The sequence below is a fragment of the Felis catus genome, chromosome A2, assembly GCF_018350175.1.
Source record: "Felis catus isolate Fca126 chromosome A2, F.catus_Fca126_mat1.0, whole genome shotgun sequence".
Classification (NCBI taxonomy): Eukaryota; Metazoa; Chordata; class Mammalia; order Carnivora; family Felidae; genus Felis; species Felis catus.
In genome coordinates, this window is record NC_058369.1 from 82,338,554 (window position 1) to 82,357,870 (window position 19,317).

General features: G+C 38.7%; 2 long non-coding RNA genes across 4 annotated transcripts in view; both read right to left on the reverse strand.

Annotated features, from left to right (window-relative positions):
* The window catches only part of LOC102900101, a 37,207-nt gene that overhangs the window by 12,313 nt on the left and 5,577 nt on the right, over window positions 1-19,317 (reverse strand). Inside the window, exons 3-4 of one of the 3 annotated variants that reach the window (XR_006594158.1) lie at window positions 16,339-16,476; window positions 7,547-8,019 (exon numbers count right to left, since the gene is read on the reverse strand). This is a non-coding gene — a long non-coding RNA (uncharacterized LOC102900101). Of the gene's footprint in view, window positions 1-7,546; window positions 8,020-16,338; window positions 16,477-19,317 lie in introns of those variants that run through there. The other 2 variants (XR_439774.5, XR_439773.4) reach the window with 2 other exon arrangements.
* Window positions 96-2,789, reverse strand: LOC109497432. The gene is made up of 2 exons (XR_002153630.3): window positions 688-2,789; window positions 96-501 (listed from the first exon to the last, which is right to left on the reverse strand). It is a non-coding gene; the product is annotated as an uncharacterized LOC109497432 (long non-coding RNA).

Consider the following 19,317-nt stretch of genomic DNA (forward strand, 5'->3'; position numbering starts at 1 on the left):
GGGCCAAGGGCTTGGTTTACAACAAAGATGCTAAACCTCTCTGTCATTTCACTCTCTTATTCTGAGGAACAATCTTAAGCAGTAATGCAACACGATTCATTTCTACGCAGAATGCCTGATTTTATTTTTTGGAGGGGCTTCTTACACCCTGTTGGTTTTATTTTAATCACCTCCATTTGTGTTCCATGTTTCATATTAGCATCTGTATCAGTCTCTACGCAGTTGGCAACTTCTCCACAGCCAGGACTCTAGAGGCAGACCGTCTGAGGTCTCTGAAGCTTGCTCTGTATGTAGTGTTTCCACCGGTCTTGTCTTGGAGTGGTGTAGTTCTATAGAGTCCGTTGGGTCTGGCCTGGCTGCTTTTGGCTCAGTCTATGGGTGAAACTAATTAGCCCTCCTTGCTCTCTTCTTTCTTCTTGAAGTAGTTATAACTTTAGGAGAGTATTTTTTTCTTAAACTCATGTGAAGTGATTTTTTCATCTTCTTGTATGTCTTTAGCACCTGGTAAGGCAACAAGGTGAGCCCAGAGACTGGGTTGGGACAAGGGAATGGGGGCTGGGTGGAAAGTGGAGAGCTAAGGAGGAGGTTTGTGCCAGGCAGAGGCAGGATTATCTGGGGAGGGGACTGGTGGGGTGGGGGGAACATAAATGGGGAAAAGGAAGAGAAGCTTGGGTAGGGTCATCTGACCTTGCTAATGCCTCTTGATCTGGGTTGAGAGGTGGTCTTCCTCTTCTTCCACCGCTTGGTGCTTGTGGTTTGCGGTTTCCATGATTTCTTCACCACTTTTGCCATCTTGCAGCCTCTCAGTTGTCTAACCCCAGGGGTTTGTCCTCTGTATATATACCTCTCCCAGAACAATGGGGAGTCACACCCCTTCTGCTCTGTTTAGTCAGCAGGGCACTCACTGCAGCCAATGGTGGTTAAGGGGAGCTTAGACATCACAAAGGACCACTCTGGAGGGGTGGGGATGCTAGGTAGGCCAAGATGCTCTAGCTGGAAAAGATAACTGCTAAAGAGCCTTCTCATACTGCCCTGCCACCCCTCTTTGTCTCTCCTTGGTCAATTCTAATTGTATACACAGCAGAGAGGGGGTGTTTCCCCCAAGTCATTCCCCATGGTTCATTCTACTGACTCCCACTCTTTACTGTTACTTAGTATTGTGAGATATCTAAAAATCACCAAGATATAAGTATGGCAGCCTGATTTGGAAAACCTAGGAATCAGGAAATTAGGGGACAGTGTTTGAGGCATGATGCCCTTCATTGTCTGGCTTTGAAGAAGGCTTTGAAATATAGAGGCCAGGTGAGTGTGTGTGCATGTGTGTGCACTAGGATCACTCATTCACAAGAAATAAGATTAAACTTATGAAATAAGAGTACATTTAGGAATATATTTACATTTACAGATATTATGTATAATTATCTTTTGGAGATCAGATGGAAATCTTTGGAAGAACATCTTCAAAGAGGCAAGGAGTTTTATTTAACTTCAAGTTTGGGGGATGGCAGATAAGCAGAAATCAGAAGCAGAAGCTCACTTCTGAACCAGAGCTCACCTTTCTCCCCATCTGCACTTATCCTCTCTACCAACAGTAGAAATGACAGATTACAGAGACAGAAAATAGACGAGTGGTTAATTAGGGCTGGCAGAAGAGTAAGGGAAATGAAGAGTGACAGCTAATGGATGTGTGGTTTCTTACTGAGGTGATGAAAAAGTTCTTAGGTTGTGGTGATGGTCGCACAACTTTGTGAATATGCTAAAAACCACTGAATTGTGAAAAAAAAATACTGGGGTATGATTTAGTTATATTAAAATATGATTCTAACTACAAAGAGAGCAGAAACCAGGCAAGGGCTAAAGCTACAGACCCCAAATGGACACCTGAGGCTATGAAATTTGTAAGACTAATATACTGCAAGAGAAAATGAAGCAGTGGCTAGAATTAAACTTATAAGATGCAGAGGACAAAGTGCCCCACGTGAAGGTAAGTTTTGTCTTAAGATTTGCCAGTCACTGCCGCCTTTTTAATGAGGTAACTGAATCTGTAGCTATCTAGCCAAAAAAAGTGAAAAACAGATCATTGCCCTATTCCCTCCCCCTTCTCTATTCCTGAGAGTAAAACTACAAGAAGAAATCAAATGAACTAGGTCTTCACTTTTCCATGTGGAGAGGTGGCATTCCAGAAAAAAAAACAAGTAGTCTTTTGTGAAAATCTGGGAGGAGAAGAGGTAAAAGAATAAGACTGTGGAAGGAAGGAAGGAAGGAAGGAAGGAAGGAAGGAAGGAAGGAAGGAAGGAAGGAAGGAAGGAAGGAATAAAGGAAGAGTCGAGTCAAGAGATGAGAAAACATCCACAGGATCATTGTCTTATGGTTCAAGTCGTGAGACCTCTATCATCCGCACACACGCTGATCTGTAAGGAACTGAAATAGCTGGCCGAGGGCTGATCTTCTTCACAGACTGATGCCTATTCTGCACCAGCCTCCAATTAAATAAGAGTGAGCTCAACTGGCACCCTTATTGAAGACTGCTGGACAGTGAGAAGTACCTATCTACCCAAAGCTCACCCAGTTATAAGGTGGACAAACAGTATAGCTAGAGATAGGCTCTGTGAAGCAGATCAGGAACAGGGCCTGCTATATGAACTGCAGACTCAGGTTAAAAATAATAGGATCTTGGGGTGCCTGGGTGGCTCAGTCAGTTGAGCGACTGACTTCGGCTCAGGTCATGATCTCACGGTTTGTGAGTTCAAGCCCCGCATCAGGCTCTGTGCTGATAGCTCAGAGCTTGGAGCCTGCTTCAGATTCTGTGTCTCCCTCTCTCTCTCTGTCCCTCCCCCACTTATGCTCTGTCTCTGTCTCAAAAATAAATAAACATTAAAAAAAAAATAGGATCTTATTCCTGACAGGCAAAAATATTGAATAAATAGTTTTGCCCCTCTCTTGTCATGTGCTGTAAGTTAAAAAGTAGAATAAAGCATGCAAGACTGTATAGACTGTATAATTGCAATGTATTAGAAAAACTGTAAGATTAAGATCCAATAAAAATATACCGAAACAGTGGTATTTTAGTGGTTGTTTCTACTTAGCTACAGTTCCCTTACCAGAACATAATTCCCTACAAGGCATGGCAGTTACTACCATAATAGGTAGTCAGTAAATATCTGGTGACTTGAATGAATGAATAAGCGTATAAATAAACAGATGAATGGATTTGTGTTAGTATGGTATGATTATAGATGTTTACTTTTCCCTGTTTTCCAAACTTAATATGTTTGTACAGTTGACTATACATGTTGTATTACTGTTTCTGGTACAAACTGGCTGATGGACAGTGTGTATTTCTCTCTTCTCCAAGAGGCCCAGATACAATGAGGATAAAGGAACTTTTTTCTTAAAAAGGGGTTAAACTACAAGATGACGAGTATGGCACAAAGGTTACATTTCTGGAAGAGGCAAAACGGGTGGAGGAATAGCTGCTGAAGAAGGAGGGCAGGAGACTGAATAGAATACACAGAGGGAGAGTGCAGCGAAAGGGACAGCCAAAGTCAAGGCTGTAGAAGGATGGTACCTTACAACTCAATGGGGGATCTTGGTAATTTTCTACCAGTTATGTATGTGGCTTAGGAATGGAGGAGGAGAAGGGAATAGGGCAATGATCTGTTTTTTACTTATTTTGGCTAGACAGATGTAGACTGAGTTGCCTCATTAAAAGGGCTGCAGGGACTGGCAAATCTTAAGACAAAATTTACCTTCACAGGCGGCACTTTGTCCTCTGCATCTTGTAAGTTTAATTCTTGCCACTGATTCATTTTCTCTTGTAATATACTAGAGGATTAAAAGTAGCCCAGGCAGCCATTCCAAAATAAATTAAATCTTAAAATTCCAACAAAAGTGATCAGCCTTATTTGCTAGAGATCGAGAGAGTAAAACTACATACAACAGGTGGGAATAAAGGTGGAAAAGCCTTGGCTCAATGAAAGAAGTAACTCTAATGACTAGATCAATACAGAAGTGAAACAGGCTACTTAACCCTGTGAGGTAGCAAATCCTGATTCACTGAGAACCTATGTGCTAATCAATGTTATAAAACAACTGTCAGCCTCACAGCTCTGGTCAAGGTTATTTTTAGTATATGTTGGGGGAAAAGAGGCTTTGTCTTAATGTCCTTCTAAGCTACCCACCAAGCAATTGCTCCTTAGCATCCCAGACACTTCTCTGCCAGTCCCTAGGCTCAATTCTATTGGCCACTGACTAGAACAACAGGTAGAGTCTCCATGAAAACAACTATTTCCTTGCAACATTGCCACAGGAAGTGTGAGAGAGGCAAGCCTTTTCTAAGAATAACCATTAGTTTAGCACTATTTTTTAAACTTTCTTATGTTTATTTATTTTTTGAGAGGGAGAGAAAGGGAGGGGGAGAGAAACTCTAAGCAGACTCTGCACGTTCAGCGCAGAGCCCAATGTGGGGCTCGAAATCACAAATGGTGAGATCATGACCTGACCCAAAACCAAGAGTCAGACACTTAACCGACTGAGACACCCAGGGGCCCCTAGCTTAGCACTACTCCAAAAATGATTGTACCTTGCTTTTGCTTCTGTATGTGTGGTAAAATCTCTTCAAAAGAAATACTCATCGGGCATAAACCAAGGCAGTTATAAAATAATCTATATTCTTGATCGTCCTTGTGACTTCATTTAAGATGGTCATTCCCTTAATTACACAAAGACTCAGGAGAAACTCTGAAATTACTTTCTTTAAGGGCTTGATTAAATTCTCAGCTAAAGGTTAATTTCTTTCCAGGCTTGGTCTGGGGGTTGAAGGGCTATGGGAGTTCCAGGGGTATAAAGATCTATATTGGACACAATCACTTTGCTAAGCTGCTGAAGTAGGCAGGAAGTTAAACCCATTGACCTTGGCTCTAACATAGTTGTTTACTGATTTCTTTGGTCCACTGTCTCTACCTCCACTGCATCATGAACCTGGGTCTCCCTTCTTCTACCAAACAGTTCCTCTCACAGTTGTGAGTGACCTTTATAAAATGTGAATTAGGTCCCTCAATTTTTAACAAGGCTTGGCATAGCTGATCTTTGCCTACCTCTTCAACCTCAACTTGTACTCACTAAATCCTAGGTACACAGATAGTCATTCAGTTGTACACAAATATTTCTTTAGTGATTGTTACATAACATATGTTGTTTTAGACAAAAGAAAAAAATCTTTTCCTCATGGAACTTAAGGTCTTGTTCCTTGAATAATCCCAGTACTTTAGTGGGCCTCAAGGCCTTTGCACAAGCTATTTTCTGCTTAGAATGCTTTCTTTTCACTTCACATTCCTGTTTTGACTGTTTTATTTAAAGTAACTTCTTTTACTCCCACTGAAGAACTCTGTTTATTTCCTTCAGAACTTGTATCAGAGTATTATATTATACTTATTATATTAGTATATTTTTGTGTGTGTGTATATATGTGTATTTGTAATATATCTATGCCATGAGGCCAGGATCATGTTCATTTAATTTGCCACTGTATACTGAATCTGACTTCTTGCTGTCCACCTCCCAAGGCTTAGCACAATGAGCACATGGTAGGGTCTCAATAAACATTATTTGATATAAGACTCTGGGCTGTAATGTATAGAACTGTGGAATCATAGTGTATACCTGAGACTAATGTAACACTGTATGTTGATTATACTTCAATAACAACAACAAAAAAAGAATAAAGACTCTGGGTATATTTTTATTGAAAAGATTCACTAATGATCAAATTATACCCCGTTTCTACCTTTTTATATGTACATTTTAGACAAAAGTGGAAAAGTCTGAATTGCAATTTACTGGCAGTCAGATTGGCTACCTGACTTATTTTGTTCTTTAAAAATAGCCATGTGATAAATACCATGAAGGCAAAAACTCTTAATTCTGAAAGACTCCACTGCTAATGCCCAACTTCTCCATATGGTGCCAGTTTTTATAACAATCTAAACATACAAAAAGTATATACAGTTCCAAATATTTATGAGCTTACAATATAAGTCATGAATGAGAGAGAGAGAGAAAAAAAAAAAACAAAACATTCATTGAACTGGACAAACAGGTTTTTGAGTCCAAAGGTGGCAAAGGTGTAGCTGAATAGAGCAAAAACAGAAACTGTTAAAAGAACAGTAGTGGAAGCACAAAAAGGAAGTTCCTTAATGAGAAATGTGTTTCTAGGGATAGTAGACATTATATTCTGGACCAAGTAGCTATAGGTCACAGACTGCAGTGCTGGTTACAAAGGGGTCCAAACTAGAGATGATGGATGCATTCTTACAAATCTAGTTCCACTACTGGATAGCAACTCCAAGCACAGGTTCTATGATCGTAGGTCAGTAGCATATTTATTATCCTCTTCTATATAATTTCTTTTTCATTCTGTTAACAAATTATAGTGAATACAGAAAATATATCCACAAAGTACAGAATTTCCAGACTAGATATAAGAAACAAGATTTAAAACATGAGGATATATTCCTATAAATGGCCAGTCCTCTACAATGGGTACACTGCTAATGCAGTTATGAGCATACTGGGCTTCCACACAAGAGTTTACTTGAAGAAATGATTCTATTACTTTAAAAAGTCTAAAGGATGGCACAGCTATTATAAATACACTTGAATTTTTTAAAAAGTAGGACTTCAAAATGTTTTCACTGACTTGCATAAATAAGGCCAAAAATGATCAAATATCCCATGGCCAACAAAGACCTAAAATAACAAAATATTTATATATATGTTAAATTCATTAATGTGTAAATACATTTGGTATTACTATAGAAACATAATAATTAGCTAATATATTAATATCTACTAACCTGGGTTTTATATTAATAGATTAGTTACTATTAAATAATAAGCTATTTAATTAATGTACTGCTGACTTCCAGATTTTGCTGACCCACACACAGGTTATAAAGAGATACATCTGAGTTTAAGGTGTTACCCCTGTCCTTGAAAACTGTCTCAATAATACTATTTTGGAATCTCACACACATGACTAATGTAGAACTTGTATAAAAAGGACAGGTTGTCTTTAGCACTTGAAAATTACACAGCTAGAATAATATATGCTTTGCCTACAGTCCTCTCAGCACTGATGATAAACTCTCAGACTGTTCACAGGTATGACCTCTGTTGGTAGGACCCTATTTCTGATTTTGGCTCCACTTCTGCCTAATGGGGTTCTTAAATATAAATCTTTTCCCTAAAACTGGCCCTGTTTTGAACTAAAGTATACTAAGTCAAGTATTTCCTAATTCCTCCTTCCTTTAACATAAACTACACCAAACACAAAGATGAACACATTGTTTTCTACTATAGTGCCTTTAATAGAAGTACTGATAAGCTAAGAAATCTGTTCAATTTAGTTATTTACTTTTTAGAGTTTTTTTTTTAATGTTTATTTATTTTTGAGAGAGAGACACACAACTTGAGCGGGGAAAGGGGCAGAGAGAGACGGAGATACAGAATCAGAAGCAGGCTCCAGGCTTTGAGCTGTCAGCACAGAGTCTAATGCAGGGCTCAAACTCATGAGCTGTGAGATGATGACATGAATGAAGTCAGATGCTTAACCAACTGAGCCACCTAGGTGCCCTAAAATAAGTTATTAAATATGGAAAATGAATAAAGACAGGACATATATAGTTTGGACTCTTAAACATATACCAATTCTTCCATGGCTCTCATTCTCTAACTGGGGTCTCCAAACTTTTCGACCATGCACCATGTATTAGTTTCAAAGGCCACCATAACAAAGTACCATAAACTAGATGGCTTAAACAAGAGAAAATTGTCTCACAGTTTTGGAGGCTAGAATCTGAGATCAAGGTGTCAGCACCACCTGTTCCTTCTGAGGGCAGTGAGGGAAAGATCTGTTTCATGCCTCTCCCATAGCTTCTGATGATATGCTGGCCACCTTGGAGTTCTCTGGCTTGTAGAAGCATCAGTCCAACATCTGCCTCCATCTTCATGTGGCGTGATCTATTTTATAAGGACACCAGTTATACTGGATTAGAGGCCCACACTTCTCTGGTGTGATCTTAACTAATTACATTTGCAAGTACCCTATTTCCAAACAAAGTCATATTCTGAGATACTAGGGGTTAGAACTTCAACATGAATTTTGGGGAACACAATTCAATCTGTAACACACCATAATACATGTACATTTATTTATACACTATTCACATCCAGTACTGCATTAAGAATTATATACATTATAACCCCTATTTTTTAAGTTTATTTACTATTTTGAGAGAGAGAGAGCAGTGGAGGGGCAGAGAGAGAGGGAGAGAGAGAGAAAATCACAAAAAGGCTCCATGCTGTCAGCACAGAGCCTGATGTGGGCCTTAAACTCACGAACTGAGATCATGACTTGAGCTGAAACTGAGAGTCAGATGCCTAATCAACCGAGTCACCCAGGCACCCCCTATAACCCCTATTTAATTGGAAATTTGAAAAAGATAAGGCAAAGGTAAATATACATGAAGTAGAGGCACCTGGGTGGCTCAGCTGGTTGTGTGTCTGACTCTTGGTTTTGGTTCAGGTCACAATCTCACGGTTTCAGGAGTTCACGCCCCATGTTGGGCTCTGTGCTGGCATGATGGAGCCTGCTTGGGCTTCTCTCTCTCTCCCTCTCTCTGCCCTCCCCTGCTTGTGCTGTTTCTGTTTCTCTCAAAATAAATAAGTAAACTTAAAAATATATACATATAACTAGTAACATTTTCTTTCTGACTCCTGACAGATTGCCTTGCACACTCCCTAGATTACAGACATCTCACCAATTTCAAGGATAAAATCAAGCTCTTTGGCTTAAAACATCCAACCTTCCACCATCTGCCCTCTGCTTACTTCACCTGCCTCGTCTCCTGTCACCCCCAACATATCTGGCATTGCAACCAGTCTGAACTATGTGCAATTTCCCACATGCGCTAGGCTCATTCTCGCTTCAACAACTCTGCACATGCTGTTTCCTATTTCTGGAATGCCCTCATTCTCTTCGCTTCCTGTAAACACACAGTGAACTCCCAATCATTTTCTAAAACTCAGCTCAAATGTCATCTCCTTTGGGAAGCTTTCACTGAATGCTCTAGGCAGCATGAAGCACTTTCTCAGTGTGTGTAGTACCTCGTTCCTATCTCTATCATGGAAAATCTGTTTACATATACATGTTAGGCTGAACTGGTATTTGACCATTTTTGACCTAAAAAAAGCAATTTCATATGGTTCAACTTAACATTTCAGTAGATGACAAGTCCATTGAGAGCAGGAAGCATGTTTTACTCATTTTTATATTTTTAGTGACTAAAATGAAGTTTGGCATAGAGTAAGTACTTAATATATGTTTCCTGAACTTAAGGAAAGACTTACTTTAAAACCACAAACACCCTGCACTCAGATATTTCTTCTCAAGAATGGGATAAGTATTGACTTGGTGCCTCCCATAAGAATAACGATTGGTTTAAGCTTCATTGCCTTTATTTACTTTAACAGTATTTTATTTTTTTAAAAAAATTTCTTTTAAACGTGTATTTATTTTTGAGAGACAAGAGAGACAGAGCATGAGGAGGGGGAGGGGCAGAGAGAGAGGGAGACACAAAATCTGAAGCAGGGTCCAGGCTCTGAGCTGTCAGCATAGAGCCTGACACGGGGCACGAACCCATGAACTGCGAGATCATGACCTGAGCAGAAGTCAGTTGCTTAACTGACGGAGCCACCCAGGCGCCCCTAGTTTAACGGTATTTTAAACCATTTTTCCCTGCTTTGGCATTTATATGTGTGGCAAAAATCTCTTCAAAATAGACTTTTAACTTAAAAAAAAAATAGAGAAATAGCAGGAAGAAGCTACCTGAGTATTGTTTTATAACCAACATCAAAATATTTAATGATTTTACTTTCAAAGTATTTGTATGCTAAATGAAGAGATTAGTTGTGTGAAATGAATATATCATTTTAAATTCAAACAATTTATTAGTAAGAACAAAAGTAAATCTAATTTCAAATTTCAAATTGTGCCTATTATTACTTGGTTTGTGAGAAAGCTGTGATAACTGCAAGTGTTTAAGTATTACATGAGAGTTAAAATGCAAACGAGTCTTGTATGGCAAGCAGAACTATTCAGTTAAAGTCAGGAAGAAGCACCTGGTGAACCCCATGAGCAATTAGAAGGAAGTGAAACACCGTTACATGAACATTTTTCACTCTTCCTCATTTAAGCCCTTAAATTAATAAGATGTGTTCAATGACTCCAACATGCCAAGGCAGTCGTGAGCAAAACCTTTCACAATCTGGCTCTAGCCCATTTGAGAGACTCCTCTCCTTTTATGGCACTTTGTGTCCTTTATACTTAACTACAATGAAGTTCTTACAGAGAATAGCATATTGAACATGTCATTCCTTATCTTTTTCCAAATGCTCGTTCCTCAGCCTCAAGAGTCCTTCTCCATCTTCTTTGCTTACTAATCTTTAATTCTGCTTGAATATTCTCTTTTCCATCCAGAGCTGTTGATCTGCCTTTTCTATTTTCAATGTATATATTTCATGCTACCACTGCATTACTTTAACGACAGTGCTATAATTTAGGTTATGTCTGTTTTCTCAATTATATCGTCATGGTGTCCTGGGTCCATACAGATACTCACTACTGTTTGTTGTATGAATAAATGAGTAAGAAATGAGAGAAGAGTCTTGAATAATGAAGCATCAACGAAAGGCTTATTGGAAACAGATCCTGTGACTAGATAGTAAGGTTTGCTCCATGAGGACAGGGACCATGTCTGCCTTGTCTACTGCTATATTCCCAGAACTTAGCCTACTGTTGGGTACCAAGTGGATGTTTAGTAAGTATTTGCTAACTTGGGGCACCTGGTGACTCTTGATCTTGGGGTTGTGAGTTTGAGCCTCATGTTGGGTATAGAGATTACTTAAACAAAAACAGAAAAAAATAAGTACCTGCTAACTACTTAATGCATATGGACAATAAGAAGCAGGCTATCTAATAATTAGTTGAAAACAAACTGAAAAGGGGAATTCATAATAGGTAGTAAGAAAAGCAAGCACCTCTAGCATAAGTCGTAGTATATCAAGGAATAAAGAAACTGTAGAAAGTAATAACATCACTGAATAGCAAAAAAAATTTTGGGGATGCCTGGGTGGCTCAGTTGGTTAAACGGCCAACTGCAGCTCAGGTCATGATCTTGGGGTCCATGAGTTCAAGCCTTGCATCAGGCTCTGTGCTGACAGCTTGGTGGCTGGAGCCTGCTTTGGATTCGGTGTCTCCCTCTCTCTCTCTGCTCCTCCCCTGCTTGTGCTCTATCTCTGTCTCTCAAAAATAAATGTTAAAAAACTTAGAAAAAAAGTTTTTAATTACTAAAATCTCTCATCATAAACATGAGAGATTATCCTGGGAGGCAGAAGAGTTAATGTGAGTTGAGATAAATATGATTTGTATTTTCAATTATCTATACAGCGGTAATTGGCATTATTAGTATCCCAATAGAAATAAAAATAATGATGTCCTCCGCATCTTTAAAAAATCTGTATCATTTGCCACTAATGTATTTATATTTTTCTGTTTAATGCCTCTACCTGGAGTATCAGAAATAGTATTTAATCCCCAAACTAAGTTATTTATTGATTTATAAGCACTACACATTATGACTGTATACCTGTAGTTATATTGATGCTGCATTACTTTAGGCTTATTTTCCTATGATAATCATTGAAGCACTTCCCTTGGTATTTAGACCTTTTGTGCCTCTAATAGCTATGCCTATGTGCTGACAGTTCACGGTGAAGAAGAAGAGACTCAACATCTTTACTCCCCACACTTGTGACCTGTATCAAGGTGATGAGCCAGGCACACTGCTAGTATTTGTGAACTCAAATGGCAAGATTAAGACTTCAAGACAAATTCCACCCAAGTTACAATAACTTTACAAAAAGAAACTTTATCCACTTTGGCCATTGGACTCGTCCATCTCTGTTGACAAGGATGGATATGGCAAACTTTGACCCGAGGCTTTGTGCCTTGGTATTCAAGGTTTCCAGGTACCAGATTTGTACCTTTTTTTTTCCATCCTCTTCACTAATAGGTGTTAAAACTCCCAGTGACAATAGTGTAGAACTTAGTATTTTTTAGGCATTAAAATCGAATATAGAGAAAAGACCAACAATAAAATCCTAAGAATAGGAATTACAGGGGTGTCTGACCGGTTCAGTCAGTGGAGTGGGAGACTTGATGTAAGTGTTATGAGTTTGAGTCCAATGTTGGGTGCGGAGATTACTTAAAAATAAGTTCTTAAAAAAAAAAAAAAAAGAATAGGAATTACAATACAGCTTGAGTTAGATTTAAAAGTTAACTTAAAAAGTGGCTATTTATTTGATGGTTCTTTAGTATAGCTGTTTAATTATACATCTATTTTTGAATCAAATGGTATAGAAATAGTTATTCATCTGATGAGAATCAAGAGCCAGCACTTGAATCTAAGGCAAGATACATGTTACTTCATGGCTCTGTACAAATTATACAAAAAAGCTTTTCAAAGTGAAATCTGTAAAACTGAAATAATGAAATGATAACTTTGGGACAGTCATAGCTTCGGAATTCCCTGGTTCTAGGAGCAGTGTTTGCACAAAACTGTTGTCTTCTAACTGTGGGTCATCCCCCTTGCCCCTTGGAATCTGTTAGACTTGCTTCACGATGTTCAGGTTACCCAGACTTTCTCTGGGCAACTGAATTATAAATTTTCTCTAAAAGCTGGAGTCAGGGGCGCCTGGGTGGCTCAGTCAGTTAGGCATCTGACTTCAGATCAGGTCATGAGCTCATGGTTTGTGAGTTCGAGACCCATGTCAGGCTCTGTGCTGACAGTTCGGAGCCTGGAGACTGCTTCAGATTCTGTGTCTCCTTCTCTCTCTGACTCATCCCCTGCTCATGCTCTGTGTGTGTGTGTGTGTGTGTGTGTGTGTGTGTGTGTGTGTGTCTGTGTCTGTGTGTCTCTCTCTCAAAAATAAACATTAGAAAATAAATAAAATAAAATAAAATAAAATAAAATAAAATAAAATAAAAGCTGAGGCCACTGTTTCTATAGGTCTGTTGGTCTTTCCTACTCTCTCCCACTCTCACTCCTTCCCCGAGTAGTAATGCTGGCCTATTCTTTTCTGGGAGATAAAAAAGCACCAGTACCCTAAGAAACATGGTACCTTTTTTGAATGCCCATTTTCAGAATATAGCAACTTAATTAACTGAAACTTCTAAAAAGGTCTGGTAAATGTTTGAATTTAAATCTGATGCTTTAGGGGCACGTAGGTGGCTCAGTCAGTTAGGTGGCCGACTTCGGTCAAGTCATTATCTCACAGTTCCTGAATTCATGGGGCTCTTTGCTGTCAGGACAGAGGCTGCTTTGGATCCTCTTTCCCCACCCCCTGCCCCTCAAAATAAATAAAATTAAAAACAATTTTTTTTGATGCTTTAAAGTTCTGCTCTCCCCTGCAAGACAGGACACATTAGAAAGAAAACTGCTTTAGAGTCAGAATGAATGTGCCATTCGAGCTCAGTTTTGAAAATTGCCTTGGAAAACTTTTTTGAAAACACGGGATAAAGTGAAATGTCCACAAATATGAGGCTTATATGAGGCACTCAGTAAATATTATCCTTCTACCCATAGTAATGGTCAGATAGTGTGGCTAAAGCTACAAAGCAGAGAACAATTATTCTGGAGGTGAAGTTTTCCTGTTTGAAAAGAAAGGAAAGGGTATGTAGTAAAGAAAATTCACAAACTGGGTATAGGATTGGTTTTTCAATCCAGATATTCTATGAGTTTATCATTTTTCTTTACACCTCTTTGCCATACCTAGGTTTCATGGTTATATTTTACCCTCTACCCACCAGTCATCAACTAAAATAGTTCCTTCTTCCCAGAGAATTGAGTGGAACGACAAAACATGCTTTTAAGAGCTTTACAACATTGAATAAGGTTCCCGTCATACATTTTATAGGCTTCCTATCCTTTTCTAAAATGATCTGATGTCCTCCCATATTAAAATTCTGGCAGCAAAATTAACTCCAGAAGAGACATATTTATAGATGGTTTCTATTTACTTTATTGGCCCCTTTTACTCTTTATACCTTCTTTCTGCTTTGTGGTTCCTTCTGGCTCTTCAATGAAGCCTTTAAACAGTGGGCTACTCCCTCACTTACACTTTTCAACTTCACTTTCCTCTACTTTGCTCTCTTTCTGCTGAACTTGAGTGCATACTCAAACTGGAAAGAAGATTGTGGTTGAGCAAGTGGTTGGCTTCTATTTGTTGGAAAATGATATTACTGGTTAAGAGGTGAGAATTCAACTCATCTAAAATGTTGAATAAAAAAATATATGGATTGGAAGCTTTCAATCTTGACCATTTACTGCCCTTTTTTTTTTTTTTTTCCTTTATCCAAGTTCCAGGCAGGAGAGAAAGGGGAAAGGGAAAATAGGCTAAATGTCTCTTCCCACCCTTAAAAGGCCTTCCTGAAAACCTCACCCAAAGACATCCACCATATTATTGCCATCTCCAAGAGGAAGGGAGGTTGGGAAGGTTATTTTTTCTTGTTAACCTAGGCACATTGCAAACTAAATGAAATAAAGGTTCCGGTAGTAAGGAAGAAGGGGGCAAACAAATACTAGCCATCTCTGCCACAGAAATGTTGAGTTTGAGGTGTTTTTGACATATCCATGGAAGATGCTGATTAGATAGGTCATAAACACACAGGAACAGTCAGGTCTAGAGATGTCCATTGGGGAGCTAAAACTATAAAACTAATTTATTAAAGTTATGGCATGTTTGAGATTGGCCAGGAAAAATAACGTGAAAGGGAAAAAAGTATCCTTGCATTGAAATTTCAGCGCCTCTACTATTTAATGCTTGAGAAGAAGAGGAACCTGTAAAATATTGTGAGAAGGAGCTGCATGATAAATCCGAAAAGTTTTGGAGATAGCCAACTGAACTGAAAGTGGCTGCTGAATTTAACAGATAATCCTCTTCCAGTGTCCCAAATTCATCCTTTATTTTTTAAATTATTTATTTATTTGTTTTTTAAGCAATCTCTATACCCAAAGTGGGGCTTGAACTTACAACTCTAAGATCAAGAGTCACATGTTCCACTGACTGAGCCAGCCGGGCGCCCCCATCTTTTATTTAGTTATTTTGTTTGTTTGTTTGTTTTTTGAGAGAGAGAGACAGAGCGTGCAAGCAGAAGAGGGGCAGATAGAGAGGGAGACACAGAATCCAAAGCAGGCTCCAGGCCCTGAGCTGTCAGCTCAGAGCCCGATGCAGGGCTTGCACCCACGAACTGTGAGATCATAACCTGAGCCAAAGTTGGATGCTTAACTGACTGAGCCACCCAGGTGCCCCAGATCCTTTCTTTTAATTTTTTATAAAAAAAAAAAAAATTAATGTTTATTTTTGAGAGAGAAAGAGAGCGCGCGTGCACAAGCGGGGCAGCGAGATAGGGAGACAAAGAATCCAAAGCAGGCTCCAGCCGTCAGCACAGAGCCCAACATGGGGCTTGAACCCAAGAACCGTGAGATCATGACTTGATCCAAAGTCAGACACTTAACCAACTGAGCCACCCAGGCACCCACCTAGATCCTTTATTTTTTAAAAAACATTTTATGTTGGATACTATTTGGTTAATAAATGCTATTTGGGTACTTTAATTCTTTCTTGTATCTCATAATAATTGAATGCCTCTTATTTATTTCTGTATGAAACACTTCTATTTACAACATACAGTATGCTTCAACCCTGGGATCTCAAATAGCTTCTTTTCTACTTCGTAAGTTCAGTGATTACAATTAGGGTGAGGGAAAGGATTTATATAATCATTACAGACCCCAGTGTCGGTATACCAAAGAAATTGATGATGTATCTATGGGTCAGTGGGTTCTTGCCATATATGTATACATGGACTTCAAACTTGATAGAAATCTTATTTGCCAATAGAAAGGGCAATAATGTAATATATGCAGCTTCATAAGTTTCCTTTTCTGAAGGTAAGTCCAATAGTTCTTTTAACAGGTTAGGTGTGGATAGCTGCAATGTTGATCTAAAGGTTTTTTACTCCACTAGTACAACAAAAGGTTTTCAGATACATACAAAGAGACTAAGTAGCCTTAGATACTATGTTGTGCTCTAATTTAATAGAGTTCTTTTTGAAATTTATTTAGAGTTGCTTAACTCTATAATTCTGAAGACAGCTACCAAAGAATCAAAATTGACCCTCTTACTCCTGTCACTACTTCATCTATTATCTAAACATACCTTTCTTCCTAAAGGACAGAATTATAATCAGTGCTTTTCTTATAGCCTTGAACATCCCTGTAGGAGATATAATGCCACATAAAATCTCATGCTATAACTTGGTGTTGTTTTACTTATTCAGCTGGAGCCGTTCTGTACCTTTGGGAAAAAAGTTATATAGAATGGCATTTTAGTTGTATGAATTTTCAGTGCATGAATGTACAAATATATTAGGAAACAATTACTATGACTGAAACCCATATGTGGACATAACTGGATTCATCAGAAAGCTAAAATTTTGACTTTTTTTGGTGGTTTTACCTTTAGACTACTATAGAACTATTCTATCATTTTCTGGTGAAAACAATTATATTGGCAAACCATAATTCAGACTGACTCACTGACTGATTTATCTATACTGATATATCCAATAAACATTTGTTGAGTGGTTAATGTATACAAGGCATTTTGTTAGATTCTACGGATACATAGGTGAATCAGAGTGAATAAAAAAAAGATATGATCTGTGTCCTATGGAGCTTACTGTTTACCGAGGGAGATGATAAAAAGTAAAGAAATAATTGTAAAGTAATTATAAACTGTGACAGGTGCTCTGAAACAGAGAGAATACTGTGATAGAGAATAATGAAAAGAGAGCCACCTTTAATTGAATGGTCAAAGATAGCCTTTAGGACACCTGCAAGAATAGAGAGTTGGGGGTGGGAGGGAGGAAGCATTCCAGGCAGGGGAAACAGCCTGGGCAAAGGGTCTCAGATAGGAATGGGCATGATTAAGGAAAAGAGAGAAAGCTAGTGTGGCTAATGCAGCATGAGTGGAGTGTGGCAAGCGATCTTCAACCATCTTTTCACATGGTATAAAGGTAGAAATCAAAATCCTAAAACAACAGTCAGCAAACTATCTCTTGCAGTCAAATCTAGCCTGCTTCCTAATTTTATATAGTTTTACTGAAACATAATCACACCCATTCATTTACATGCTATCTATGGCTGTTTTTGTGCAACAAACAATATTTGCTACAAAGACCATGTGGTCTGCAAAGCCTAAAATATTTATTACTGGACTCTTTAAAAACAAATTTGCTGGCCCCTGTACTAGACGTAGACTAAATTAGAACTGACAAAATGGTAGCTGAAAAGGTCAGGCTTTCTTAAAGCACAGAACCACTCTTTACAAGCAATAACTCAAGTCAGAAAGACACATAAAGATGAGCAGGTCAATGTGGTAGAAGCAGGGCTTTGAGATGTCCAAGCCAGATTGGTAGAAGAGATGTCTTTAAGGTTAATATGGGGTTTTATAAAGCACAAAGACCTTCAGCCAAGGGTGTCAGGAACCTGGACAAGGCCAGAGGATAGTGTACTGGCACAGTGAAAATATAGTTCAGCTCAGGAATACTGGAGGGCATCATGTATACAGAAACCAGATTCTAAGAGGTGCAGCAGGCAGCTCTAAGCTCTGCTAACAAACATTATGGCTGGAAACCTGAGTATAAGTTGACTCCTGAACAATATGGGGACTAGAGGTCCTAACTGTTACCTGTGCAGTCAAAAATCCACATACAACCTTGACTCCCCAAAAACTTAACTACTAGCAGCCTACTATTGACTAGAAACCTTAACAATACCAGTAAACTAATATATATTTGGTACGTTGTTTATATTATATACCGTAATCTTATAATAAAGTAAGCTAGAAAAAATGTTACTAATAAGGAAAATATTTGTACCACTGTACTATGGTTATTGAAAAAAATCCACGTATAAGTGGACCCATGTAGTTGACATTTATGTCATTCAAGGGCCAAATGCATTTACTTAGCATCTATTTCAGCAGTTGACAAAGGTAGGGTTGTGCATTAACAAACGAAACTCTCAAAACCTACCTTACCCAAACTAAGCTGTTCTTTTCTAGATCAGAAGTCACACTGGGTTACACGCCTGATAAGTTTTGTTTGGCTCACACAGCTTCTTAGGAAACTTCACATTAAAAAAATCTAGATATCTAGCAAGTAGGCCCACTGCATTTCCATACGGAAATATCAGTTAGAGCTGAGAAGCAAATGTACCTTGTAGATAAGGCAAGTATTCTTAGTTTTCCACAGTCCTCACCACTTCGTACTAGATAACATCAGCTTGCCTTATTTTTATTATTTTTGAATGTACCAAGACCATCTGGCATTCAAGTTTGTAGCCCCAGGTTCCCATCTTACCATAAAGATCACAAACCTGCACTTTACACAGGTCTTTTCAATATACATTTATTGAGCACTGACCATCCCAGATACTATGCACACAAATATAAATACTGCATTATCTCTGTCATAGAGGAGCTCACAGGCTAAAAGCAGAGACCAATGATCCTATGTAGAATGATGATGGCACAAAGGGATACTCAATTCTCACTGACCAGTCAGGAAGCACCGCCAAGGGAGATATTTAAACTAAATCTGAAAGGGCAAGCAGAGCTTTATTACTGTATTCCAGGCAGAGGAAACAGAATGCACATGGCGACAGGGAGTGCAACTCTTTTAGCAATTACACATAATTCAGAATAGATGAAAGAGAGGGAAGCTGTAAGAGAGTTAGAAAGATAGTGGTGGGGTTATATATCAAGAATGGCTCATATCTACACTAAAAAGTGACTTTTATTTCATATGCAAAAGAGAATTCCTGAAGAGACTGAAGGATAATTGAGTTTACATTTTAAAGGTTTCTTTTTTTTTTTTTAATTTACTTATTCTTGAGAGAGAGAGAGAGAGAGCGCGCGCGAGAGAGTGAGCGCATGAGCAGGGGAGGGGCAGAGAGAGAGACGGAGGGAGAGAATCCCAAGCAGGCTCCGCACTGTCAGCATGGAGCCCAACGCAGGGTTCCAACTCACAAACCATGAGATCATGACCTGGGGCAAAATCAAGAGTCGGACATTTAATTAACTGAGCCACTTAGGCACCTCCAGATTTACATTTTAGAAATACAATTTGGTAGC